At 47.3% G+C, this 27509-nt stretch overlaps 1 protein-coding gene across 4 annotated transcripts in view; it reads right to left on the bottom strand.

Moving 5' to 3' along the window:
• Positions 1-20566, bottom strand: part of TEC (tec protein tyrosine kinase) — an 837667-nt gene extending 817101 nt beyond the window's left edge. For 2 of the 4 annotated variants that reach the window (XM_069631701.1, XM_069631702.1), the window contains exons 1-2: positions 20123-20566; positions 9106-9184 (exon numbers count right to left, since the gene is read on the bottom strand). The gene's annotated coding sequence lies outside the window, so the exon portion shown is untranslated. The remainder of the gene's footprint in view (positions 1-9105; positions 9185-20122) is intronic. The other 2 variants (XM_069631700.1, XM_069631703.1) reach the window with 1 other exon arrangement.
• Positions 20567-27509: the final 6943 nt, after the last annotated feature.

Below are 27509 nucleotides of genomic sequence, written 5' to 3'. Positions count from 1 at the left end.
ATTTGGGGGTTGCCAGAGGTCGCTACTGCGACCTCTGGTTCTGTGGGCTGCAAACTCTGTGGTTCCCTTGCAACCGCTGTATTTTCTTTTTTTGAAAGCATTTTTTTTTTTTTTACGGATGGAAGCTCCAACTGAAAAACGTGATATTTCAATGATCACGGGCCACGGCGAAGACAGGCTGCCCTTTCTCATCGAGAGGAAAAAGGAAGAAAATGCCTCTTCTTCCGCGTGGAAGTTCTTGTTTTTCCAATTTCACAAAAGCTGTGTCTACAAGTGTCGGACTGCGGCTGCCGGGCTGGCGCCACTGATTGAGTAAACTCTTAGCAGCTAGTCTTGGTAACTCTGCCTGGTGGGAGGATGGAACAGTGCACCCAGGTCTTTTAATTTTGCAAGGAGCTGGCTACGGTATGGTGGATGGCAGCAGGGGGATATGCCCGGGCATATCCCACGATTACTGAGGGGGGCTGGGGGAACTCTCAGCAACGCATGCAACCCAGGCTCGAATCCCGATCCTGCGCTTAGAAGCCTATCTCCGGTATTAAGCTACGTTATAAAAGAATAATTATAATAATCCATGTGGCCTCCCCTGCGGGTTTATCCCCCCAGAAAGCCCAGTGCTGTGAAAGGCTGTGGCATATCACACAGAAACACAGCGGCGTGCCCCCAGCTTACCCGCTGTTGGCACTGTCTTATTTGGTTTGCTTATCTCCTACCATCAGGCAATAAGAATGGCTTTGAGGGGCGCTGCGGGTGTAATAGTGCTAAAGGGGATACCTCCGTGGTCGATGCTGAAGTCAGCTCGGCGTGCGCTGTGCTGGGATCCCCCGGCTTCTCTGCGCTTTCTTCCCTGGGAGCCTGCGCAGAGCCACACACAGACAACTGCTTCAAAAATGTATGATATGATATGGCATTTATAAAATGCCTATATACAAGTGTTTCAAGGCGCGTTACAAATATATTTATATGGAAATATAAACACATTGGTGAAATGCCAGTGGCACCAAAGTGGAAGTTAGCCCTATATAAAGAAGCTACCCCTATATAGCGTCGCTGGTTAGCAATGCCCAAAGGGTTTGCAGCGCGTTGCTTGGGAATTTTTATAGGGGTGCAATGGTGCATTTTTCGAGTTTTATGGAAGGGGTCCCTGCTGGTTAGGTGCAACGATGTTACTGGTTTGATGGTATTTGGCAACGCGCTGGCTGAGCACAAGATAGGGTGGTGGGGGGAACTTGCATTGTTTGGTTAGTGTGCTGGCCGCCACACCTTAGGTTAAACAGCTTTCCAATGGGGCTTGCCAACTAGTTAAATCCTTGAACCGATGCCGGCATTGTCCCACTCACCTGACTGCCACGGTGCTGCAGGGTTTAGCTAGTGTTTGTAAGGTTATGCACAATGTCTGCGTAGGATAAGACTATGTCGTTGTTTGTAATGTTGGTGTGTAAGTAAATGGGGCCTGTAGAGAGCATTTGTGCTGGAACCAGTACAGTGGGCGCTTGGGTGCTAGATTACATGTAGGTTTTTTAACGATGGTTCCCGTGATGTCACTTTTTTGGGGGGAGGGGTAAAATGACATCACTTCCTGTGATGTCATCAGAGGTCAAAGGTCATGTGATGTCACTTCCGCGACCCCTTGCATTTTGGTGAAATGACATCCCTGACTACAAGCCCTGCTACGCCAAGTCACAACGGGCCTGGCTGACCTACTCTCTCGAATTTTTTAGATGAGTGTGGTATGCAACTGGAAGGCAGTGCGCCTGTTGCAATCCTTAGGAGAGGTGGCTCTCAACAACTGATATCGCCTGTGAGCTTCGTGGCCAAGTTCAGGGTAACGGAGGCTATGCTTTCAGAGCCCCAGGTAGCAGCTTTCAAGGTGAGTCCTAAGAAATGTGTCCAGGCATGCCTCAGAACAAGGCACGGTGTTTGCATAGAGTTGTGATGTGAACCGCAAGCACCTCGCAGTATGAAGACAGTGTTGGTTCATGGATGGAGACAAAGCTGGAACACCCACCTATTTATGCTGGTTGGGCAGCTAGAGAGCGTCCCAAAGACGTTTTTATGGGAGGGCAAAAGGGGCACTTGCCCAGGGCCCCCACCTTAGAGGGGGACCGCACAAGGGTGCCTGATCTAAAGAAGATTCCATTGTTCACCTAACTTAAAATAGCACACATCAGGTTATTTTATGGCATGTTATTGTCTCTCTGTTTTGACAAGTACATTCTGCTTTGATCTCATTATGTAATGCTTTCTCTGTTCACTGTGGTATACATAGTATCTGTTTTCCTTATAGTAAAACTCCTGTAGCATTCTTTCCTTCCGGAAGGAATTATGCTGATCATGTGCAATAGCAAAGTTGAAATGCATATTGATAAATTGAGTGCCACAATGGTTCAGAATTTCGCTCAGTGTGTTAAGCACTCATTGCAGAGATATGTGTTCATATGCAACATTAGAATAGCACATTCCAGCAAGGCTGGCTGAGCCTTTCTTATGTTTAAAGTTTATAAACCTGCCTGCATATGTACTTGGAATTGCAACACACCAGGTGATATTACCAGCAATGTACCCACACCGGATAGGAGTTGCTATAAAAACTAACATGTCATCTGTATGATGAAGGTCTAGAAATTGGTTTGTTCAGATGGGGTGTTGTAAAACCTAGGCAATCACCTCCAATGATGAGCATAAACGTTTGGACCAAGTGGTGAATAAGTATTCAAATTGAAGACTGTGGAACCAACATGTTCATGCTTGTATCCTGGCTTTGCCAGCAGACGATACAGTGATCCTGATCAAATCATGTAATATCTCTTACATTACGGTCCTGTCTTCTGTGATGTTAGCATTCTCGAATGCTGGTGGCATCGATTAGCCCATTGCCAGTGGTCGAAGTATACGAAAAGAAATAGTGGAACTATGATCCCAGCTGGCCTGCCCTCACACTCCACAAACCCCATCCCTAATCTCTGTCCCACGTGCAATATAACCCCCCAAACAAATGCACCTGCTTTTTAAGGGAACGTTCAGTGCACTGCATTGCAAGCTTCAACTTCTTCCTACACTTCCATTCCCGGATGGTTTCTTTTTAAAATAAAAACAAAGGAATGGTAAATCTTAATTTTAAAAGAGGTAGAGGAACAGCGCTCCCAACCGTTCCTGCCCACTTCGTCCACTGGCCATTAGTTGATCTTTTTTCTTATCTAGGCCATTTGAGTGGAAGGGGTGGTAGACAGAAGAGAGCGGACCAGTTGTTGCAGGCCTTGGGCAAGCATATTTGAAGGTCTGCTCGTTTGACACAAAAAAACGGTATAAACTTCCCTTGATGATGGAGAGAATTAAGCTAGAATCATTCACATTTTGCGTAACACCCTTCTATAAATTTAGTTTTAAAAAATGGTCATGTTTGGTAATGTGATTTGTGTACTTTCTAAGCCAGTTTTATAAAAATGAGATTACTTTAGTTCATGGTAAGAACTGGAGAAGAAAGTGTTCAAATGCAGAAATTGCATAGTTGGCACACATCACAGCTTCACCCCTTAATCAATGTATGATCCTGGGCATCTCATTTAATCTTGTATTGCCTAACCTCTCAAAATTGCCAGTCCCTAAACCTTTCAAAATTGTGAGCCCTGCAGAGCGATTTCCTTTTCAGGATATGATCTTCAAAAAAGCCTCACTCATGGTTTCACTGGCTACAGTGTTGCTTACACTATAATAGTGAGCATTGATACATTGCACACTACAGGCATATGTTCCTTTGATCTCTAATGGCAACACTATTTGAAAACAATGTCCCGCTTCTAATCTCAACCTGTCTGGATACAGACACCATCCTGGTAGCTTCTAATCTGCATCCACTATCCATGCTATGGTTATGTGTAGCTTTATCCTTCCTACCAATTGGACTCCTCTATACATGCTTGAGCACTTTTGCATTCTGTAAGGCAGCTAATGTGAGTTCTCTATTCTGGGTTACATGTACCTTTTACACACTGTCCTGCATTAATACTAAAGGCTGCATACCTTCCTTGATATTATTGATAAAAAGTCTCCTGTATCTATACTAGAACAGAAGTAACCTCTTCGTAGACTGCTAATGATGACCTTCAAATGCTACTTGTTTATGATTCTGATTAGAGCAAGAATGAAGAGGGTAAGGGGACTTAAAGTGAGAAAACATGCTTATTTTGAATCACTTCATTTCTTTGGTTTGGTGGAGAGGGGGGGCCAAAGATGTCCGCGCCCAGGGCCCCAAAAGTGCTTAAAATGGCCCTGATGCCTTGCCGTCTCCAGGTTGTGTTTTAGGGCTATGTGTTACTGGGGGAGAGAGGAAGACCGGGAGCGGGAGGGGTGCACCTGAGGAGTGTTTGACAGTATTAATCTGGATGCTTTCCCGACGGCACCATTTACATTGTGTATGGTCTGTGATTAAAAGAAACGGGATCTGTGAATTTTCTGTACCTCTTGAAAACTTGGGCCCCTCGTTCGTTTTATGCAACCTTTGAAAAAAGAATTTGCAACTGTTATTTTTGTGCAGGTTGTAATTCGAGTGTTGCAAGGGAATAAGGACATAGCTCCCTTTAAGGGGAAGGCCTCAAGACTATGGGAGGGAGCGGGAAGCAGGAGGAATGGGAGGGGCAAGGGAAGAAGCAAGGCAGTTGTGTAACGGAGGAATAAAGAGAAGGTTGAAATGGATGCTGGCTCCTGCATACTCATTTAAAGTGCGTGGCACGGCCCAAAAGGTGGGCCAACAACTGGCGACGAGACCGATGCGTCCGACGCTGTGAGGAAGGTGGATTAGGTGAGCCCAGCAGAACGACGGGCAAGGTGCCCTGCAGCGGGGAGACGTGGTGGCCGTGTGGGGCCAGCAACACTGCAGAGGAGCGTCGGAGGGACGGGTGTGCACAGCAGTGTGGAGGGTGAAAAGGTTCCCGGCAGCGGAGATGGTAGAAGAGGACTGGCTTGGAAGAGAGGTGTCCCGTGAGCGGACTCAATTTTGCAGCGGCCAGCAGCGGCGAACAGAGCCCAGCAGGAAAGAGGGTCGGCAGAGCCTAGCAGGTGGACGGGCTACACCCAACGCTTTGGAGGGTTAACAGTGCCCAGCAGCAGGAAGATCAGTGAAGCCCAATAGACGGAGCTAATATTGGTGCAGAGGATGCTCAGCATAGCCTTGCAGGCAAACGGATGGGCAACGCCCAGAAGAAATAAGGAGACGGGCAAAGGACTTAGCAGCATCGGGGTCTCCAGCGACTGCACACTCGGCAGAGGAGGAGCAACTGGCAAGGCCTGCGACAGCAGGGGCCTGCCCACTAGAACACACCGCAGGAGGCATGATAGGTCAGCAGCAATGGCGCCGCAGAAGAGAGTGGCCCATAGAGGAGAGCAGCCCGCAGCTGCTCGGAGACAGCCTGAGAGGACTGCGCACAGTCCGCTGGTGCACGCAGAATCAACAGCATGAAGTCGTGCACCCAAGAGGGCCCCATGGGTTACCACCATACCCACCCCCATAGCACATCTGAGTCCAGCAGGACATGGCACCTGGCACTGCATACCGAAGAGACAGGCGACACCATCTAAAGCCACGGCCCAGACCCACGCACACACTACATGCCAGTATCAGCCCCACAAAGGAAGGGTCACACAGCTAAGACCCAGAAACACCACAGCACTACTTCCAGAGTACCTCCCGCACACCGGCCAGGACCACACCAAGCCGCCCATAAGCTAAGAGGTGCTGGCGCCCTCACGGAGAACTTGCACACACTACGCCCCATGCCAACCTCAGCAGCACAAGGGAGGGGGTCGCAAAGGAACGCAGAACACTGGGGACACCCTGCAAACATGGCGCCGTTACCACAGTACACCCAGCCTCATCAGCAATAAAGAGGTGGGGAAGGGGAGCCCGGAAAAAAATTTCATAAAACCGAACTCAACAAACAACTAAGGCACAGGCTCCCGCCCACTAAAGGAGGCTCTACAGAACACAGGCACCACATGCTACGGTACCAAGTGGCACCAACCATAGCCACTACCCTGAGAGCACACCAGCTAGAACAACAAGAAAGATGGGCCCACAATGACGACGCCACCACCCACAACCTAACAAATCCACGGCAGACAACCAAGGAACAACCCCAAAGGGCACTCCCACCAACAACACCGTCTAATGACAGTCCAGGGCCAAGAGATCCCAAGAGCACTACCCAAACAATAGATGCACACTACCAAGAGTCCCAACTGGCCCACACGTGGCCAGCTGCGAATGAAAACAAGCAAGGGCAAGCTGGCAGAGGAAACCAACGCCAGGCCAATACAATCGGAAACGCACCCTAGCCCACATGACCATCAATATGACCGACTACCTACAAAGTGTGGCAGATGCCAGTGCCCAGACCCCCATAACTGCTACATCGGCATCCTATGCCCGCACCACGACCAAAGCCAACTATGGGAGGAATTGGTCGAAGAGTTTGAGGACTTCATACGGGCACTAGGAGAACGTGACCCGCCCAAACAAATGGACATATTCACCAACCTAGCAGGCAAAGAGCTCAAAGGGATCATGAAAACGGTCCCCACGCAGGAAAGAGACATGTACCAACGCCTTCTCACTGCACTCAACGACAAACTGATAATAAATCCCAACAAGGACTTTGAACACTACGTATTCAATCAACGCGTGCAGCTTCCACATGAGTCCATTGGTGAGTTTGTCATCCGTCGTCAGCAGAAGATAAGCAGCTGCGACTTCGACAACTTCAATGATGAAGAGGCAATATGGCTGAGGATCATAGAAGGGTGCATCTCGTCAACACTCTGGAAACACCTTCTCAAAAAGTCCCTATCCCTACAAAAGATACTCAACCTGGCTAAAACGTACGAGCGAGTAGACACACAGTCAGCACCATTCATACCAAAAATCTGTCGGAGCCCTATACTGCAATTTAAAGATGCTAATCACTAAATCGACCTATGGCACCCATACCACTGGCCCACTACACTGTATACATGCTAACACTGGCCACCTTACTGTCTATTATCTCTCTGACTACCACATACGAACCCCCCCCAGTGCCCCGTGCCTGCTTTGAGCCCATAGCCTGCACCCTATACATGTATACATTCTGTATGTATATAATTTGTCTGTATGTAACCTAATTGCCTGATGTAAATGTATATTTCTACATGTAACCAAGCTTTGAGTGATCTTATGCAATGCGCCCTAATACCCTCGGGTCTGGCGCGCAATACAAGTAATAAAACAAACAAATAAACAAAACCATTGAAAATAAACATCAAAGTGACTCCATTGCGGCCATCACAGCAGGACAGCCGGGATACCCTGGGCCCACAAGACAAAGGAGACGGCGAGGACTCAGAAACCTATGACACTGAACCCTGAACGAGACGCAATGCCACAGGTGTGGATTGGAGGCAACACACAGACAACCATGCCCGGCCATTTGACGGAGATGACGGCGATGTGGCCAAGAAAGCCACTTTCAGGCGATGTGCAGAGTGAGACCACCTACAAACCCTACATGCCGACCCGCACCAACCCCAGGCCTGCCCAGTCGTTCTGACCCATCAAGAGGGCCCCATTTAAGGTGCATGGCACGGCCGAAAGGGGGGGCCAACATCGACTAGATCATGATTTATAACTAATCACGTGTCATCCAGGGATGGAGGCAAAAAAATAAAGTGAAACTAAAAAACATTCCGTAAACAAGAAAAAAAGATGTGTCCGCCAACAAAAAAAAAAGGTTCTAGTTGCAATGCTTCTGTGGAAACTGAACCCTGTAAGCAGTCACGCAATCCACAGAAGAGAGCATTGACCCCAAATCCATATATAGGACGTACATCTAAACACGCTTTATGATTTGTGCACTGTATTTTGTTTTTATAAATATCTTTTGACCTGCAGTGTGATTCGCAAAGTCAAAGAGAACAGTATTCATGATTTGCTGTCAACCTTTTAAAAGTGTTGCCAAAAAAAGAAAAGACGGTTAATGCCGAAGCGTGCGCACAGGTGAACTATAATTATGCCCACAGCGCTGCATAGAACGGAATGTCCGAAACAGACTTCCTGTTCATTCCCATTCTAGCAAAGACATGCAAATCCAGAAAGAGCTGCCCCAGGCAAAATATGTGATTGCACAAAGGTCACAGTGCCAGGAAGTTGCACGATGCAGAAGACACTCAGGGGCTCCTTTTGGAGTTCCCCGTAATTTATCGGCGGGGAGCCATTATGTGTAGACATACACGCTGGTTGTGCCCCACTGTCACATTTCGGTCATTTGCTTGGCAGAGTGCAAATGTGCAGGGCAAAAAGCGGCGTAGCAGCGTGTACGCCACCTTTTCCATGCACTTTTGCACTCCAACATGCAAAACGAATAGATGGCAGGCAGCTTCTACAGTGGATCCCTAGGGTTCCCCAGCATTTGCGCCAGCATGAAAATGCATGCCGACACAAATGCTGGGGCATTAGTATGGCGCATAGTAAAGGAGTCCACGGAAACGCAAGTTGAGCTGCACCCCTCCTCTCCACCACACAAATGGACAAAAATGGACCGTAACATTAATGCATGGTGTAAGGCTTATGTAAGCCTTTTACGCCATATGTTAACATTAGAAAATAAGCACGAAGGAAAGATCCCTGCTACTCCACCTGATCAAATTCCTGCAGTCTTCTCATCATTGAACCCTCGGCCTTACCAACTGATCTAGGCATACATTTAATGTCAGTAGATGAAAAGTAATCTGAAAACATGTAATAATATTATGAACTTTCCAGAACTAAAAAGCATTGGCAAAGCCAATATGTCTTGATTTGCAAATGTAGAGGGTAAGACTTTTCTGTCCAAAGGTTCAAGGCAATCTTAAGGGATTTTGGAGACCAGGGCATAGACACATTTGGGGCCACAACGGAACCATAACATTTAAGAATTCAGAATCTCTGGGCACCTTTACTTCCTCTTATCCTGATGACAGCTGAAAGCTTCAAATGTGTCCCCAGCAACGATCACAATAAGCATGGGTGCTTCCTGTTACCCCTTCATCCATGCTGGAATCCCAACAGCCTATGCCACGGTATGCCGGAATACTTACTGAAGAAACTCTGTCTACAAAACGCAGCTGTCAGACTACTCCTGAAATTCTCACAAAGGGACCACATCAGCTGCACTGGCTGCCAGAAAAAGAAAAAAAAACGAATCACCTTCAAAACAATGTGCATTACACACAGAGCTATCCACGGGCAAGGAGCAGAATTCATACAAAAGAAAATCACCATTTACCAGCGGACCAGAACACTCAGATGCAGAGATGACCTCTGCCTAGAACCTAAACCGCACATGACGAAGAAACTCGGTGGATCGGTATTCTGTTGTCTAGACACTAAACTTTGGAACTCCCTGTTTAGAGAAATACGAACCATGAAGGAACATCTGAAATTCAGAAAACTTCTAAAAACCAAGCTCTTCAACTCGGAATGGGACGAAAATGAATGAACAACACCCAAGCCACATGAAACAGACAACCACCTGGAAAGACAAGGAAGCAGGCCGAACCAGAGCCAAGCACAGGAAAGTAGAGAGGCTTCCAAATGTGAAGGAGATCCTGGTGTACCCGTAACCGATAGCGGTTCATATTGGAAGCAGGGGAGTGACAGTGGCTTAGCACCAAACCTGGGTCCACCATGCGAGCCTTGCTACGCGGTCCCCCCCACATCCCCAGCAACAAATCACGTGTCAAACTACACTCTGGGCTGGCCTAGACTACCACCCCCACTGCCAAAATCATTCCTCAGCCCAAAAGTACCTACACGTCCCTCTTCCTTGACCCAGTACTTGGTAATGGGATAAGGAAGAGTGGGATTAGGAGTAATGAAGATTACTGGTAATTAAGCCAGGAATTACATCCAAACCCCTCTACCTCATCCCTGTACTTGTTTGTGAGGCAACGTGCCTCATCACAAGTAGTGGGACGAAAAAGAGTAGGGCTAGGAGTAATGAAGATTACCAACAAGAAACCCAGGCATTAAACACCATTACCTCCATGTCCCTCTTCCTCATCCCAGTACTTATCTATGAGGCACCTTGCCTCATAGGTAAGTACAGAGACGAGAAGGAGTTGGATTAGGAGTAATGAAGATTACTGATAACTAAGGCAGATATTACATCAACATACCTCATACACAAGTACTGTGACGAGGAAGATTAGGACCATGAGAAACGAAGATTACCAGTAAGTAATCAGAGCATTCACCATACACTCACACACAGACACCCAGTCACCTATACATTTACATGTGCATCCTTGCACCATACACTCAAACACACGCACACCAAGCCATCCACCCATACATCATGCACTCACTCATTCATACACATTACATTATATACATATACACACTTAAATGCACGCACATACATTTACACAAAATACTTGTTCTTACCTTTCAGTCCATTAATCCAGGGCAGGGAACAAGACCTCCAGCTCCATGCAGTGGGAAAGCGTGTTCCCGTCATGGAGCTGGAGGCCTACGTCACGGGGTGCAGGGGAGTCACTGTGTCTTCATAAAGAAATTATTTTGATTATGGTAACGCAAATAATTTCTTTATGAAAGCAGAAGGACTTCAAAAAGAAACCATTTCTTTTTGAAGTCATAGGGCTCCCCCCACCCCGTGACATGGAGGCCTCCAACCTGGAAGCCTCCATGTCATGGGGTAGGGGGCGCCTATTACTTCACAAAGAAATCGTTTCTTTTTTAAGACCTTCTGCCTTCATAAAGAAATCATTTCCGTTACATTAACCGAAATAATTTCTTTATGACGTCAGAGTGACTTTAAAAAGAAACCATTTATTCTTTAAATCTATGGGCCCCCCATCCACCAGGCCATGACATATGGCAGCGAGGCCCCCCACACCCGCGGGGGCTGCGGGAGTCTCTGCTAAGCCATCGGGGAGAGAGCTGGGACCACAGATAGAGGGCATTAGATTAAAAGGGAGAGAGAGGTGTCACATACTCGGATCAGATGTACCACGGAACACAGAGAATAGGTGCCCCTGGGGGGAGGCGTGCTGGGGGGATGGTGATTGCTGCACACCGCAATGCGCCAGGTGTAGAGGGATGTGGCCTGCTATTGGTTGGAACACCGGGGGCTGGAGAGGGTGCCACAACTAAACACTAAACTACCCTGCCGACGAACCACACCTCCACACGCAACATCGGGGTGGTAATTTGTAGCAGACCACAATGTACAACATGGGGAGGGAGATATGCAACAGTGAAAATGGAGGGGCTAGGATAGGCTACCGCCCCAATCCAACCCTACTTAAAAACTCATCCTCTACATACACCTCTCGAAGTCTGAACAAAACACAACCATACCTCTACAGCACAACAAACCACACATAGCCTCACACAACAACACATGATGGCTACCGATCGAAAATCACACCTATGCTGAGCGAATGGTGTAAACCGAACTGAAGCTGCCAACAGCACATCACAGCTCTCTTGCTCTTTTCTCACACTCTGTCCCATAAACTTACACCCCCCTTGCCCTATTGCTTTTCAGATCTGCCAGAGCGCCAAGGGTTACAGTGTGCGGTATAAAAACCTTTACCATAACATAACAATAAACAAGTGGCATTTCAAGGGCAACTTGTGTTCTTGCATATGAACAGGACCCATTTGAACAACGGCTGCCACAAATAAGGTATACCGTCTGTAGTATGGATGCAGGACATGGAGCAGAAGCTGTATGAAAAAGGTATGCATGTCCCAGCGTAGACATAGAACTCAGAATCACAGAAAATAAAAGTGCTCAAGTTTGGATACAGGAGACCGTTTAGAAGAAACAACAAAGAACGCATACCATAGCATAGATAGGGGATACCGTTTAGAAACAACAAAGAACACATACCATAGAATAGATAGGGGGTACAGTTTAGACGCAACAACAAAGAACGCATACCATAGCATAGATAGGGGTACAGTTTAGAAACAACAACAAAGAATGCATACCATAGCATAGATAGGGGGTACAGTTTAGAAACAACAAAGAACACATACCATAGAATAGATAGGGGGTACAGTTTAGACGCAACAACAAAGAATGCATACCATAGCATAGATATGGGGTACAGTTTAGAAGCAACAACAACAAAGAATGCATACCATAGCATAGATAGGGGGTACAGTTTAGAAGCAACAACAAAGAATGCATACCATAGCATAGATAGGGGGTACAGTTTAGAAACAACAAGGAACGCATACCATAGCATAGATAGGGGGTACAGTTTAGAAACAACAACAAGGAACGCATACCATAGCATAGATAGGGGGTACAGTTTAGAAACAACAAGGAACGCATACCATAGCATAGATAGGGGGTACAGTTTAGAAGCAACAACCAAGAACGCATACCATAGCATAGATAGGGGGTACAGTTTAGAAACAACAACAAGGAATGCATACTATAGCATAGATAGGGGGTACAGTTTAGAAGCAACAACAAAGAACGCATACCATAGCATAGATAGGGGGTACAGTTTAGAAACAACAAGCAACGCATACCATAGCATAGATAGGGGGTACAGTTTAGAAGCAACAACAAAGAAGGCATAGCATAGCATAGATAGGGGGTACAGTTTAGAAACAACAAAGAATGCATACCATAGGATAGATAGGGGGTACAGTTTAGAAGCAACAACAAAGAAGGCATAGCATAGATAGGGGATACAGTTTAGAAACAACAACAACGAACGCATACCATAGCATAGATAGGGGGTACAGTTTAGAAGTGAGCAGGAAAGTGCATATATCTGAACATAGAATGGGATTAGGAGGGTATCCCCCAAAGGGTCAAGGGGGAGTAAAATATAGAACATAGCCATGGGAGAGTAAGAGGGAAGAAGGACGGGATATATTCTGGGCTGTCGCCCACCCCCATAAAAATACTCCAGTAAAATGTAGTGAAATGCCCACCACGGGGAAATGTAAGAGATCTGGTTAGAAGAAGGCCACTGTGTTCAACTGGCATTGCAAGCACTGAGCTAACACACAGCTTTGTGGTGTGCAGTATAGCAATGGTTACGATTATTATAGAGCAACACTATAGCCAGTTCGGCCATAAGTGAGGCTTTTATTGAAGGGGGATCCTGAGAACTATATCACTCTTAGGGGATGGCAATTTTGAAATGAGCAGGCAATCGCTACACAATGCCACCAGAAGGTGAGAAACACAATTCACAGAAGACAGCAGAGTTCTAGGCGATGAGTCATGATCATTCCATCAATTTCAGAGCAGAGTGCAGAGGGCTAGAAAATAGTACTGCCAACTAGCAATCCTTCTCTGCACTTCTGCATTCATATTCCCACTCTCTTAAACAAGGTAGGGCAAATTGCTTTCAAACAGGTATCCAGTGACACTCCTCTTGTATTGTGTTGTTGTTTGTATCTAGTGCGCACCGGGCTCGTAGGCATCTGGGCGCAATAAGCTCTTCTCTTATGCTCCTTTTTTCTACCTGGAATAAACTACTAGCTCCACCATCCTTTTTTAATTATTGTGAATTGGTTCACATCAAAACTTACAGAAAAACTAAACATAAATACGCTTATTACATTAAATCATCTTGCAGATAAAAGGAAAAATGACATTAAATAATTTCATAAAATCATTTAAACTTCTCTAAAAGTTCCTCCAAAAAGTGATACAGTGCAATAGTTTGTGAAACATTTCCCCCCCACATTAATGTAGACCAAAACAAATTTCTCGAGAAATCAGAATTAAAACGTTCGAGTACTTTTTCAAAATGCCTACTTCTCATACAATCAAAAAACGGACAATGCATATGCAGGTGGCGGAGCGTTTCAAGAATCATCAATTGTGCTAAATCGACAGGTAATTAAAGTGCTTTCTGCATCCCAACCATCAGCTGATCCTTCTTCCGCCTCCACTTTATTTCTGATGGCTTTGCTAACTTGTTTCTGACCAAGATTGAAAATATTAGACTTTCATTGAGTCAAACGGCTTCATTGATCCATTGATCTCTGGACCCAATGACTAACCGTTCCAGTCCTTCTGTTTGCAATCATTTCCCTGTTTCCTTGAATCCTATTTTTGAGAGCAATGTTATTTCTTCTATCACCCATTCTCATCCTACTGCTGTTCCTTCAGATCCGCCACTGCTTCTTTAATTAAGTCTGATTTCCCTTCATTTGCCTTGGCTTGAACTGTCCTCGTTAATCCTTCTCTATCAACTGGTCAATTGCCCTCATCATTTAAAGCAGCTACTACTATTGCTCTGCTTTCAAAAAACGTCCTTGAATCCAGATAAACACTCAAAGTTTCATCCAACTTCTCTTCTCCTCTAAAGTGCTTGAGAGCTTAGGTTATTTTCAATTCAGATCTTATCATAATACTCAGAATCTGCATCCTTCTAATCAATCTGGTTTTTGTCCTGGCTATTCAACCGACACTGCTCTTTATTCGGGTTCAAATTCAATACTTCATGCCTGTCATCTTAAACTTTCTTCCATCTTGGTATTATTAGGTGTCCGTTTGACTTCTGGCATGGTAGACCACCCCACTCTGCTGTCTACTCTTTCTTCTCTAGAGTTTTCTGATATGGTTCTTCACTGGGTTTCCGCTTATGTATCTAATCGTTCATTTGTTGTTTCATGAAAGGGCTCTTCTTGATAGTCTTATCCTCTTTCCTATGGTGTCCCACAGACATCTGTTCACGGTCCAGTTTTCTTTACTCTCTATACATCATCTCTGGCTTTTTTCATTTCAGACCATGGTTTTCAGGCTTATTTCGACGACACTTTCCTTTCCCTCTTTCAGTGACTTTGTTCATTATCGACTTTCTACGTGCCTGGCTGCTGTTAACCATGGATGTCTTCTCGTTTCCTCTGACCCCACAAAAAAATAGAAATCTTGTTCTCCTTTAACTTACTCTCCACTTTCTATTTGTCTTCCTCTGCTGCGCCTTTCTACTGGTCACCAATTTCGCAATCATTTTTTTTTTTTTGCTGCAAGCTCAAATTGCCTATGTAGTTTATTCCTATCGCTTTCACCTTTTTAATATAAAAAAAAATGTAATGTGTCCACTACAAAAGTTGTGTTGCTAACTCTCACCTAATCACGACTTAATAACTGTTGTTCCTTATATGCTGGTCTTCCTAACTATGCACTCCATCCTTCATGATCAGTCGTGCATTCTGCAGGGCACATTTCATTGTGTTTGCCTCTTTCCTCAAAGGTTTCTACTTATTTAGCACGTCTTCGTTGGGGCACGGTTAAACCGAGATTTGAGTTTAGGTTCCTGTGTATCGTTTTTAGAACCATTCATGCTTTAGTCCCTCCTGAGCTGTACTCATGGACTTCTCTACATCACCTGTATGGAGATTTTAGTTCTGCTTCTATTCTCTTCTTTCTGCTCCTCACCTCCCTGTGCACCTAATCGCTTCCATTCATTTCAACTTCTAGCCCCCGAATTATGGAATTCTCGCCCTCTCCATATTCATCCTTGTTCTAACGTAGCCCACTTTAAGAAACGGTTTAGGATTAATGTGTTGCCGATGGCATTTTCATCATGTTGTTATTCCTAGTCTAAGGCTATCTGTCTGGTAAGTTATTTCTTTGGGTCATGTATGTTCTCATGTACCGCTATGATTGTACTTTACATTTTTTTGTTCAGTGCTCTGGATAAAAGTGATTTAAAAAATATTGTAATAAATAAATAAATAACATGCTGTGACAAAGCCAGGCTATGAGTCGCACCGCTTTGTTTCCAGGGTCTTCAATGTACCTTCCGAGTCACCTCTGTCGACTAACACTTTATGCTCTTCGTTGGGAGTTGCTGTCTGTTTTTTGCAACCCATGTTCTTAATAACACCTAGGTAGCACTAGTTATGATAACTAACATAGCCTCAGCATGGTGCAAATCTAGACCTTGGTTCCTATCACCCAGGGGTGTTGCTAGGTCTGGAAAAGACCCGGGGCTACGCTGACGCCGGAACTGTCCGAACTGGGGGCTAACTAGCCTTTTGGTTGTAGCTCCTGAGATTCTATCATGGGCTACAACCAAAAGACCAGGGGCTATAGCCCCCTTAGCCCCCCCCCCCCCTAGCAACGCCTCTGCTATCACCAGAGAATAGAAATGGCGCATCTGGTAGTAGATGGCACCATTCCATGGAAGGTCAGAAGCTGAGAATGATTGCCACGCTACTGGCCAGACAGGGGCCGATGAAAGGCCACCAGACCCGCCTGCGTTTCAAAGGTTTCTTGTCCCCCTCATATAGCAGCGTTGGTGCGGTTTCCAGAAAGGAAGGCAGTGCTGTCACAGTCTTCTGTAAGGCCTGGTCCAAGGATTTGGCTATGCTGCCTTACTGGCCCAGCGGCGGCGCGAGGCCACTAACAGAGGAAATGTGTACTCCCCTTTGAGGCTATAGATCGTGGATAGTTGCAAGAACTCCCCACACACCTACATGAGGGTAACGAGACACGGGACAGAGTTGAGCCGCCCCCTACTGGATGTAGGCCTAGAGTATGATTGGAGAAGGCCTCCTCACCAGAGCCTGATTCCTCTCTCACGTTTACATTGTCCAGGAACCCACCTAGAGGTGACAGGAGGTGTGCTGGCCTCGCACATAGGGTACAGCATTGCGCATACTTGCCAACCCTACCGATTAAGGCAGTAGGATACTGCTTTTTAAGCAGTCCTACCACCTACAGATTTAGTGGCAACAAATACCGTTTTCTTTTAAAAATATTATTATTATTTTTATTTTTTGGGCTGGATTTAGCAGCCTGTTCAGCCATGGTTGCAGGGTGCGCAAGTACACAGAATCCGAGGAACGGCCTTCAGTGGGGATGTGTCCAAGCTGCTGCTTTTATAATGGTGTGTTCTTACTGGCAGCAGTTAGCAGACCAGTGCGCCAGTGCAACCTCCCCAGACTGTTAGAGGCGCCCGTGAGATCCGCTCCAGCACTTCTGGATATCAATAGCCACATGGTTCACCATACCTCAGCTCCCCGGAGCCAGTCATCTACATGCTGGGGCGAGCCGCTGAAGCAATGGCGAGCCAGTCCCCTTAATGAGTTCTGGCAGGTGTGAGATTGCACCAGGAGCCGGGGGAAACCGCACGTTTCAGCCCCGCCCTGCACGAGTCTCGCCACTTCCACCCGTCTGCAATATGCTATTCCTTCAGCGTAGCTGCACAACGCAGTGCCCCTCTCTCGGCACCTGCTACATACTTGCCAACCCTACCGATTTAGGCAGTAGAATACCGCTTTTTAAGCAGTCCTACCGCCTACCGATTTAGTGCCAACAAATAGCGATTTTTTTCAATATTTTTGAAACTTTAAGATTCCTACAGAGTTTTGTTCTCAGAATGTTGGCATGTATGGATTGCGTGCATGCACCAGAGATCCCAAAGAAGGACAGTAACTTTCTTCGCAGACTGTCATTCAACCACAAGGCTTCAGTTACCAGATCACCTCATGTGGGAACAAAGGGTGTCATGGACCGGAACAACAAATCTCCCAGGATAGGAAGACCGCAGAATGATGCAGATCCGGCAAACAGAATCCAGGGACATCCAAGATGGCATGGTACATCACTCCCTGACTACACGTGTGCGTACAGTGCCAAGAAGGGCACAACTACTTCCCACGCTACCCCTCTTTTTCTCTCATCTTCAGCCATCTTTTCCTTGCCCCTTTCTTTCGCTGACCCGTCTTTTCTTCACTCCTAACTGCCCCTCATTCCCTCAAACGTACAGGCCATCTGTAAAAGGCCAACACCAACGCCTAAACTAGTGACTTTATCAATCCTTGTTTACTTGTTATATTGCACTTCTTAAGATGGTCCCTGTTTTATGGGTGTAGGGTGATTACATCGAATCTATTTTGTCGGTTGACAAATGGTCGTTTTTTTTGTTTTTGTTGTCAGGTTGACTTTGCCACATATATATGCAGGGGCAGCCCTCCATACCCTTTTACAGTAAATATTTCCCTACCCCACCCGCCCCCCATATATATATATGGGGCAAAAATCGTAATCTGCCAATCCCGTTTTATGCACTCACAATTTCGACACATAAGGGGATTCAGGTATATCACACTATTTTGATAACCAAGATTTCCAGTTTCCTAACGGTGTGATAGGTTATTTATAACATGATTAATACACATAGGTTTTTAAGCCGGGACCCAGGATTCGAACCTGTGTTGCTGCGTGTCGTTTTGTTTCAAAGCGAGCACAGTTGCCCCCGAGCTATCCTCCCGAGACGAGGACACAGCTGCACCTACAATAGTTTGACACAAATATGAATGGTCATATCAGGCAGACTGGTAAGTTTGTGCTTTGGGTTGACATGCTTGGCGTAACTTTGCTGGGGTCAGGATGCAACATATGTCCCAGACAAGCACCTCTCAAGGAATCTGCCCGCCCCCCCCCCCCCCAAACGTTGCAGCCTATCAATTCTTTTACTTTTCGACCCGAGGATCATAAGCGAACCTGAGAATATATAAAAGAGGGTATAGAAACGTGCTCGTGAAAACAAGCCGCTTCCCTTTTAGAGGCGAAATGAACACAAGCGCGGTACATCTTATCAAGTTACCGCGGAAAGATCGGTGGATTCACACGTTAGTGCACACACTGGATTGTCAAGTGCAAGGAGGGACACCTGCTGTGAATTAAGATGTGAGAAGGTGGCAAACTTAATGAAACAATAGCCTTCTAGAGTTCACTACAGGTGAGTGAAACTGCTCGAGTGGGAGCCTGTAGAGTGAAAGACTGCTTGCCAAACTGCTAGAGTGGGAGCCTGTAGAGTAAAAGGCTGCTTGCCAAACTGCTAGAGTGGGAGCCTAACTGCTAGAGTGGGAGCCTGTAGAGTAAAAGCCTGCTTGTCAAACTGCTAGAGTGGTTAAAGCCTGCTTGCCAAACTGCTAGAGTGGGAGCCCGTAGAGTAAAGCTAGAGTGGGAGCCTGTAGAGTAAAAGACTGCTTGCCAAACTGCTAGAGTGAGAGCCTGTAGAGTAAAGCTAGAGTGGGAGCCTGTAGAGTAAAATACTGCTTGCCAAACTGCTAGAGTGGGAGCCTGTAGAGTAAAAGACTGCTTGCCAAACTGCTAGAGTGGGAGCCTGTAGAGTAAAAGCCTGCTTGCCAAACTGCTAGAGTGGGAGCCTGTAGAGTAAAAACCTGCTTGCCAAACTGCTAGCGTGGGAGCCTGTAGAGTAAAAGACTGCTTGCCAAACTGCTAGCGTGGGAGCCTGTAGAGTAAAAGACTGCTTGCCAAACTGCTAGAGTGGGAGCCTGTAGAGTAAAAGACTGCTAGTGCTTGCAAGTTACATGGCTGCAGAAAGCTGCTTGAAGTTGCAGCTGCACTTGATTACAGCAGGTTCTGGTATTTACAGGTAGGAATGGCCTGGCAGGAGGCCTGGCAGGTGTGGAAAGAAATGAACAAATGAATAAGAGGCAGCGAGCGGTGAGAGAGTACGAGCAGCTTGAGACGTCCTGTCAGATTTGACGCCCAGGTCGGATGGTGGGGCCATCACCTGCACCATAACAAAAGAAAGAGTGCATGCTCACCCCCACACTGCTTGCGATGCCCTGTTTATAGCTGAATAGCTGGGGCACAAGCCCTCCCCCCGACCCCCCTGCCTACTCCCGCTCGTGACGGCCGCAATGAAAGTCGTCTCCAAAATGAAAAGCACCTGCTCCGAATCCGAGACATTCCGGCTTCCTATAGAAATACAAGTGGGGACAGAACGGTTTGCCGATAACCAGGGAGGCGGAAATGCGCGTGCAGAGGGCAGTGCTCCGGTCAGAGCAGGACATCACAGTGACAGTGAGTGCTCAGAGTGCTGGAGCTGGAGCTGGATGAGGGTAGAACCGAAAGTACGGCTCGATACATTTGCGCTGCGCTGTATCAGCGCTTAAAGTGGAGACTGAAAAAGTGCCTTTGGAATACATCTATTCAGCTGTGGCAGATTTTAAGCTTCGCGAAGTGGAGCCGAACACAGTTGATTTCACAGCAGGTGCGCATATGTACCGGGGTCGGGGGTCTTCCTGTGTGTCACAGAGGGCAGGGTTGTGGGTTCGACTCACCTGTCAGCTCTTCCTGGTGAGCAGCGACGGTGGAGAGAGGCTCCGGATGGGGTCCGCTGCCGGTCTGCTGCCCCCCGGCTGGGCGGATGCTGCCCCCGGGTTCAGCGGCGTGGGCAGCGCCGAACTCCCCGACCCGTGGATGCCAGCGGTGGGCGCGGCTTCGAGCTCTGCCAACTGATGCTGCCCCGAGGTCTGTGTGGCAGGGAAGCACCCGAGGGCGTTGACAGCAGCAGCGGGAGTTCAGTCCCGGCCGGGCGCAGTAGGCACGGCTCCTGCCACCCCTCGGACTCAAGCCACGGCAAGTCGCACGGTGATCGTTTACAACCAATCAGAAGCCCGGCGGCTTACTCCAGCTGTCAGTGCTTACTGGTTGGCTGCGGTTGGTTCCTCTTTTGTGAACAGTTTACCTTTTAGTTCCTTCAGCGAGAACTTCCTGTGAGCATGTCGGCGGGTCTCAGTGCGTGGAGTGACAAGTGGCACCGCTAGGGGCCGCTTCCGCGACCTCTCCTCGCCCCTCGCCCGGATCAATGCCATGCCGCACACTGCTCAAGCCTCAGCGAGCATGCAGTCTTCTCCAATGCACATCTGTTTCTTACCAAATATATGCATTGTGAACATTGCCCTTCCCTATTAAATCGGGTAATCTTGCAGAATCTACACTTTTCTGCTGTAAATTAATACACGGTTTAAAGTTGTTATATATGTCTCGTAAACGGTCACTCCTTCTTAATAACGTGTCAGGCGCAAACGCATCTGTTGTCAATTGAGTGGCATTTCATACTGCATATATGGCCAAGCCTTCTAAGGTTAATGTGTCCATCTCAAAGTGTGCATGGTCCTGTGCGGTGCGCGTGCAGGAAGTGCAGTAAACGGTGCTGTTCCTGGCCGTCTGTGTGCACCAGCAGGAAGGGCAAATGGGTGCATGTATCGTGGTGGTGCACCGCAGTCGGCACGCACGGCAGTAAGGACAGGAAACGGTGCATGCTACTGATGCAGCACAGCAGCCTGCGTGCATGTTCAGGAAGGGTAGTAAACGGTTGAGTGTATGGCCCTTTGGCTATAGTGCATGCAATGGATGGGGATGCAGAATAACTCCGACATCAAATAATCAAACCGACTCAGGAAGATGGCAAAGGTGCTGTGTTATTAACAATTATCTAGAACACGGAGTTGCAACGGAGATCAACAGACTTTCACTCGAGCTCTCAGTGCAGTTTGCATTAAAAAACATCCTTATATGCAAAAAATCCATCAGACGTGACACCATACTACGTGGCAAATAAGAAAAACCTATGAGGGAGTGTGATATGTTCAAGGGGAACATCTAAGTATACTTTCTATAAGGGCTGGGATTGTGATTGGCTATCTACTGTCAGGTGGACACCTTATGCCTACCTCTAAAATATGTCATCTTCAACACTGTTAAGTACACAGTTTATCAATTGTCTTCAAACTATAAGGCCCTTTGTTATACAGCCCTCTATAATTGGCTGGCACGCTCATGCCACATCTAGAACATTCGGTTCACTAGCAGCACGTAAGCTCAGACCCAGGTGCCGGGATATTGACTTGACTTTACCTCCCCACCAAATTAGCCCAACATCTCTCATCACCCATGCCTTCTGCCATGAAGATTGTCTTAACTTGGCCTTGCAAAGTATCCTTGCCTGTGGGAATATATGGGAGTACAGGATATCACTATCGTTGCTCTAGGACTCCACGCTCAACTCTATTTCCATCCTTGGCTCACATGACAGGAGACCACGATTTGGTCCATTTTGCAGCATTTAAGTGTCTTAAATGAATAAAACTTGACACTCTTGGTGTTCTTTCTTTGTACCTTAACAAGGAATGATGCAGCTTCACATGTTCACTGCCTTGAAGAATAGATAACCGACCTTGGCTGCTTAAACTTTGATACCAGGTCAGACAGCCTCGTCATTCGTTTCCACAATCTCGGCTTATTTTTGCTGCGACACAGTTCTCGCCTTTTCTCTCCACAGGTCTTGGCTTACTAAATTCATGACACTGATGTCCAGTTTCTATACAACGGCGGCTTTGCCTGCAGTCTATTCACTACATAGAGCCAGCTTCTAAGATTACTTAATCTACTTGCGTCACAGCATCTGTATGGTTATTAAACAGCTTGATTTTCTGCAGTGCTTCACACAAATGCAATCTTCTTTTCGCATACGAAAGTTTACTCGATTCTTAACTCCATCATCATTTTCTGTAAGATCCATGTATTCTCTTCAGCCAGTATCCTCAGGGCGTCACGCTTGTCTCTTGTGACGTCACTGGCTTCTCTTTCACTCTTTCATATTCCTTCAGGGAGTTCTTCCCTCAGATTGTCATCTCTTCCGTGATGCACTTGATAGGGTTTTCTCAGAGGATACCTTCTTTCAAATTCTCGCCGTGGTATGGACACAACAGCTGGTGTTAAGCATGGCACAATCTCAGGCTTCCAACATATAGGAGGTTAGGGAGGCAGGATTTCCTGCAGAGGCATGCAGCTGCTCCACTACATGGTGCATGTTGGTGGTGATGTGCACCAATCACAGTGTACATGGAGGAAGGGACGCAAATGGTGCATATTTCTGGTGGTATACTTTATACAGCAGTCTCTCTGCACATGCATGAACAGCAATAAATGGTGCATGTCCTCGGTGGTTTCTAGCCAACTTGGTGCCCAGGGCGAAATATCAGAATGCGCTCCCCAAACTCCCAACAGGCACACGTCGCTCCCAAACTACACCTCTGTTGTGCTACAAAACCCCTCCTCAATATGAATACATAATTGCTATATCAATGAAGCTGGTTTCATTACATTGTAATTCAAGTATTTTACAGAAGAATTCTAATGTGAAAACACAGCTGTTGCTGCTCAAGTAAATATTTTTTCTACCTGCTGTGCCTTCTTTGGCGCTGTGACAGCGCTGCTTCGCAGGCCGAGGGCCTCCACAACATGGCCCTGCCCACTGGAAGCCGACCTCCCCCGTATTGCACTAATAAAGATCTGCCTAATCTTGCGCCCCCCTGTGCACCACCGCTGGCCGAGGAGCGAGTCCTGAACTGGGCCATGCCCAGCCACTTGAGCACAGTTGCTGGTCCCCCGGCAACTCAACAACTGGTGATGATGTTGTTGTACCCAGCGTGCTGACTGGTGATGCCGGTGTATGTATCTCTGAGTGCCTGGCTATGGTGTTCGCCTCATGTCGGGCCCATTCTGACGACCGTCAGCGATGCCGGCAAGGTACCATTCCACATGGGCTGGTGTTGCCTGAGTAGCCGGAGCGTCTGTGGAATCAGGAGAAGGACGATGAGGAGATCGCCACCACGCTATGGGAACAGCTGCTCCTGACTGCACGAGAAGAAGTGGTGTAGATTCTGTCACTGCATTTGAATGTCTGCCTGGGGAAGAGAAGGAACGGCGTACCATCCACCGCAGCCGCACGTAGTAAAGCAGAGTGCTGTCTCATCAAAGAAGCAGCTGCCCGGAGTCACTGGTGCTGCCATGACCATCGCTGCCACAACAATGAGAGAGATCTCTGGCTTGGGAGGGAGGGCAGAGAATGAGTGGCAACCTCTGCAGCACTGGGAATGGACAGCTCTGGCCTTGGGGGTGGGGGAAGACTGAAAAGCGGCACAGTCTCTGCCGCACTCATGAAAGCAGCGCACACCATACCAAAGTACGTGAAAGAGCTCCCTGCCAGGACCAACTAACGTCCACACAGCAGATGTGGCCCCTGGTCACACCGATCTGCAGCTTTGCCTGCATGTGGGTGGAGGCGACACCCTCCCCAGCTGTGATCTTGTGAAAGACCTATCACCAAGTTGCGTTTAGTCCGGAGACCGCTTATGTACTTTTGTAAGCTGGGTTCCTGCGCAGGGGTGGCACACTTAAAGTGGACACAGTGAAGGGTCGGTCAGAAGCTGTGAGCCTGTGAACTGCTTGTGGGCTTAATTTGGGCTCAGTAAAAGCAACATCCATGATGCACCATTCCTAATGGACTAATAAAGTGTGCAATGCCCAGTGCCCACTGGCTGAGTTTTTAAATGTATGTGTTGTGTGTTTGACACCCTTTGACCCATTGCAAATCAGAATGAATTTACAAGTGTAACCAGTGCAAAGCCATGTTGTTCGAACATTTACCCTTGGCATGGGATGTTGTGATTTAAGCCCCTTCTGGGCTTGTAGAGAATCTCATGTAGGTAGGACCGGAAGAGACAGGTGTTCCCGGCGATGGATGGACAGGAATGACAAAGGATCACCCAGAAGAAATGTCTTCAAGCCTGTTCAGGTGGTGCTTGGATCGCCTGTTAGTTGACGTTTAAATGGAGTGACCATTTTTAATGGCAAGTGGTGAACATTTTTACGGCAGGTATGTGTTGTAACACAGGGCACAATGTTTTCCTCTTCAATGTGTTGGCAACTCTAAAAAGGGCAGGATGTGTGTAAGCAGCCATGGTGAGTGTATGTGCAGGGGTATTAGGGCCACCCCCAAAGCGTAGCAGAGTTACTGGGTGATCCTTGCCATGGATGCTACCACGAACATTACCTGCTGCCGAAACCAATAAGCCTGTGCACTTTGCTGTACTTCTATATTCTTCCATCTCTGTGCACCGCAGGTTGTTTTCTCTTAACCTATCGCCATGTGGACTCTTGTATCTTGAGTCAATACTGATTTCACTTTCTTCTTGGCAATCTTCTTGGCTTTGCCACAACTTGTATTTCATGCAATATGCTCTGTGGTACTTTAGCCCTTCTCACCACCTTGCTGTCACTCCAGCTCATAAATGCTCTTCCACTTCTTCTTGCTTTGGCTCCAACTTTGAAATGCTCATAATGGTTCAGTATTTTAGTTCTGTATTCAATAGAACTTGTGGCACTCTATAAAAGTACTTGTTATATTTGGTAGCTTATTAGTTATTCACATTTTTTTGATTTGCCATTCCGTAGCATTGGCAATAAGTATTAGTTTGCTCGGCGTTCAGTTACGTCTGTTTCACAGCCCTGGAGCGTCCCAGTATGAGGGATCCCTTTTCCAGACTCACCGGTAAGCGTTCACTCCTCCAGGCTTCCCTGTTCGCTCTTCTTTTCTCTGCCTCCTCACGGGATCTCCAGTGAGCAGCTCTCACTACTTTCAGCAGTTCCCAGCCCTGCTATGACACGACAGGAGCTGGTGAGAGCCCCTCTCGCACTGTACACGGCCGGCAAGCTCTCAGAGGCTTTGGTGCCTCACAGCTTTGTTTGTGGGCACAGAGGAGGAAGAATTCCAGGAGCCCTGACCCTCTCACGGCCAGTCTTGGCCCTGGCATCCTCTTCCTACTCCTGCTTATCCCATCTTCCATTCAACCGGATCCTCTCCAGCCCGCTCCGACCCCTCATGCCTGCTCCTTCTCTCCTTGCCGTCTTTGCCTCTCCCCTTTATACACCTACGCCTTGTTAAAAAGCTGCATGTGCAAGTCCTCCACATTAATTGCCTGACCGTGGTGAAGCTGATTAGTGGGACAAGCCTGCCTATTATAGTTCAACTCTTCAAAAGCCTTCTTCCTCGTCCCAGTACTAAAGTGGTGTGAATGCTATGGAGTGTGTATAACTCCTAGTTGATTCCTCTTAATCCCAGTCTTTCCATAACAGGTTTGTGGGACATTCTGGTCAGAATAAAGAGTTAAGGGCTGACAATAGCCTACAAAGGTAAAGGACATTTTGGATTCACTTTGACAAGGGAAAGGGAATACAATGTCTCATTCAAAGACATCCTCCCCCCATTCCCCAAGTTCCCACCACCTGGGTGATCCTCCCTCGCATATCCACCCCTAGGGTCGGGATCCAAAAGCCATGGCCAGGGGAAAAGAGGTGAGGACGCCCTCACGTTCGTCACACCACCTGGCGAGTGTTTTAGGCCAAATACACTGAGGCTGGGACTGCCCATTATGTTGACTCAAATAAATGTGATCTGTTTTTTCCAATATAAAATTGTTGTGTCATTTTATTATGATGGTCATTTTTGGTATGTTGTGTTGTGTTGGTGGGGAGGACTCAGTAGGGGTTGGCCCCTCTAAGGGGATGACAGCCCATGCAGGGAGTGCTAGGGGGACAGCCTGCTTAGCAGGGCACCCCTCTAGCCCCCCTCACTGTGTCCAATCGCCTCACCTCTCCCGAAGGAGGCAAAAGGAGCATACACGCAAGGCTGGCCAAAACCGGCTGGGCCATGGGGGTGCTTAAATGCCTGGAGCTGCAAAGACTCTGCCCCTTTGCAGCCACCCACTCCCCACTAAGATCTTGGGCAGGTCTGGCAGGCTTGGTAAGTGCTGCTAGTTCATCAGCATGGAGTTTTTACAAGGGGTTGAATGTTCTTATTAAAGGAAGGAGAAAGGTGATGTTAGGATGCAATATGCATATGTATTAACAACTTCGAATTTTCTTAGGTAGGATCAGTTTGTTTCTACTGATTATTCCTATGTTTTGTCACAGGCGGAGCTACTGGCCGGTGCCAGTCGGGGAAGAGTCAGTCTACGGATGCTACCGCGTGCATTACCCGCTGGCCGCACAAGCCATGTTTAGGTTAGACGGGCATTGACACCCTTACGGACAGTTGAGACTCTTCGACAACTGAATACAGTGGACCAGGGGTTATCTGCACCATGCAAGGGTGTGGGAGCTTACTGGCCTGGCAGTAAAATAACCAGAGGCAGTCGTCCGCTAGGAAATAAACCGGAAGTGAAAGGGTCACCCAGAAGGACTTTAAACCGAAGTGCTGGTGCACCGGTTGGGAAATCCCAGGAATGACAAAGGGCCACCCAGGGAGTGTTTTAGGCCATGTACACTGAGCAAGGCTGGGACTGTCCATTGTGTTGACTCCAATAAATGTGATGTTTGTTCCAATGTAAAATTGTGGTCTCATTTTATTATGATGTTAATATTTGGTATGTGTTGTGTTGGGGAGGGGCCTCAGTAGGGGTTGGGCCCGCTAAGAGGCATTGGTGAGCAAGTACGAGCAGCTCCAGGCGTCCTGTCAGATTTGCTACCCAGGACATATAATGGAGCCAGCACTTGCACCATAACAATACGCTGCTTGTGATACTCTGTTTATAGCAGAAAGCCTGGGCACATGTCCCCCCTGCACATGTCCCCCCTGCCTACTCTCCCTCGTGACGGCCGGAATGAAACTTATCTTTAAAATGAAAAGCACCTTCTGAATCCGAGACTTTCCGGCTTCCTTTTGCAATAAAAGTGTGGGCAGAACGTTTTGCCTATAACTAGGGAGGCGGAAATGCACGTGCAAAGGGAAGTGATCCGGTCAGAGAGTGGGACACAGACATCACAGTGACAGTGAGTGCTCAAAGTGCTGGAGCTGGATGAGGGTAGAACCGAAAGTACCGC

The sequence above is a fragment of the Ambystoma mexicanum genome, chromosome 6q (genome assembly GCF_040938575.1).
Source record: "Ambystoma mexicanum isolate Mex_15411 chromosome 6q, UKY_AmexF1_1, whole genome shotgun sequence".
NCBI lineage: Eukaryota > Metazoa > Chordata > Amphibia > Caudata > Ambystomatidae > Ambystoma > Ambystoma mexicanum.
This window is presented reverse-complemented; position numbering and strand designations above follow the sequence as displayed.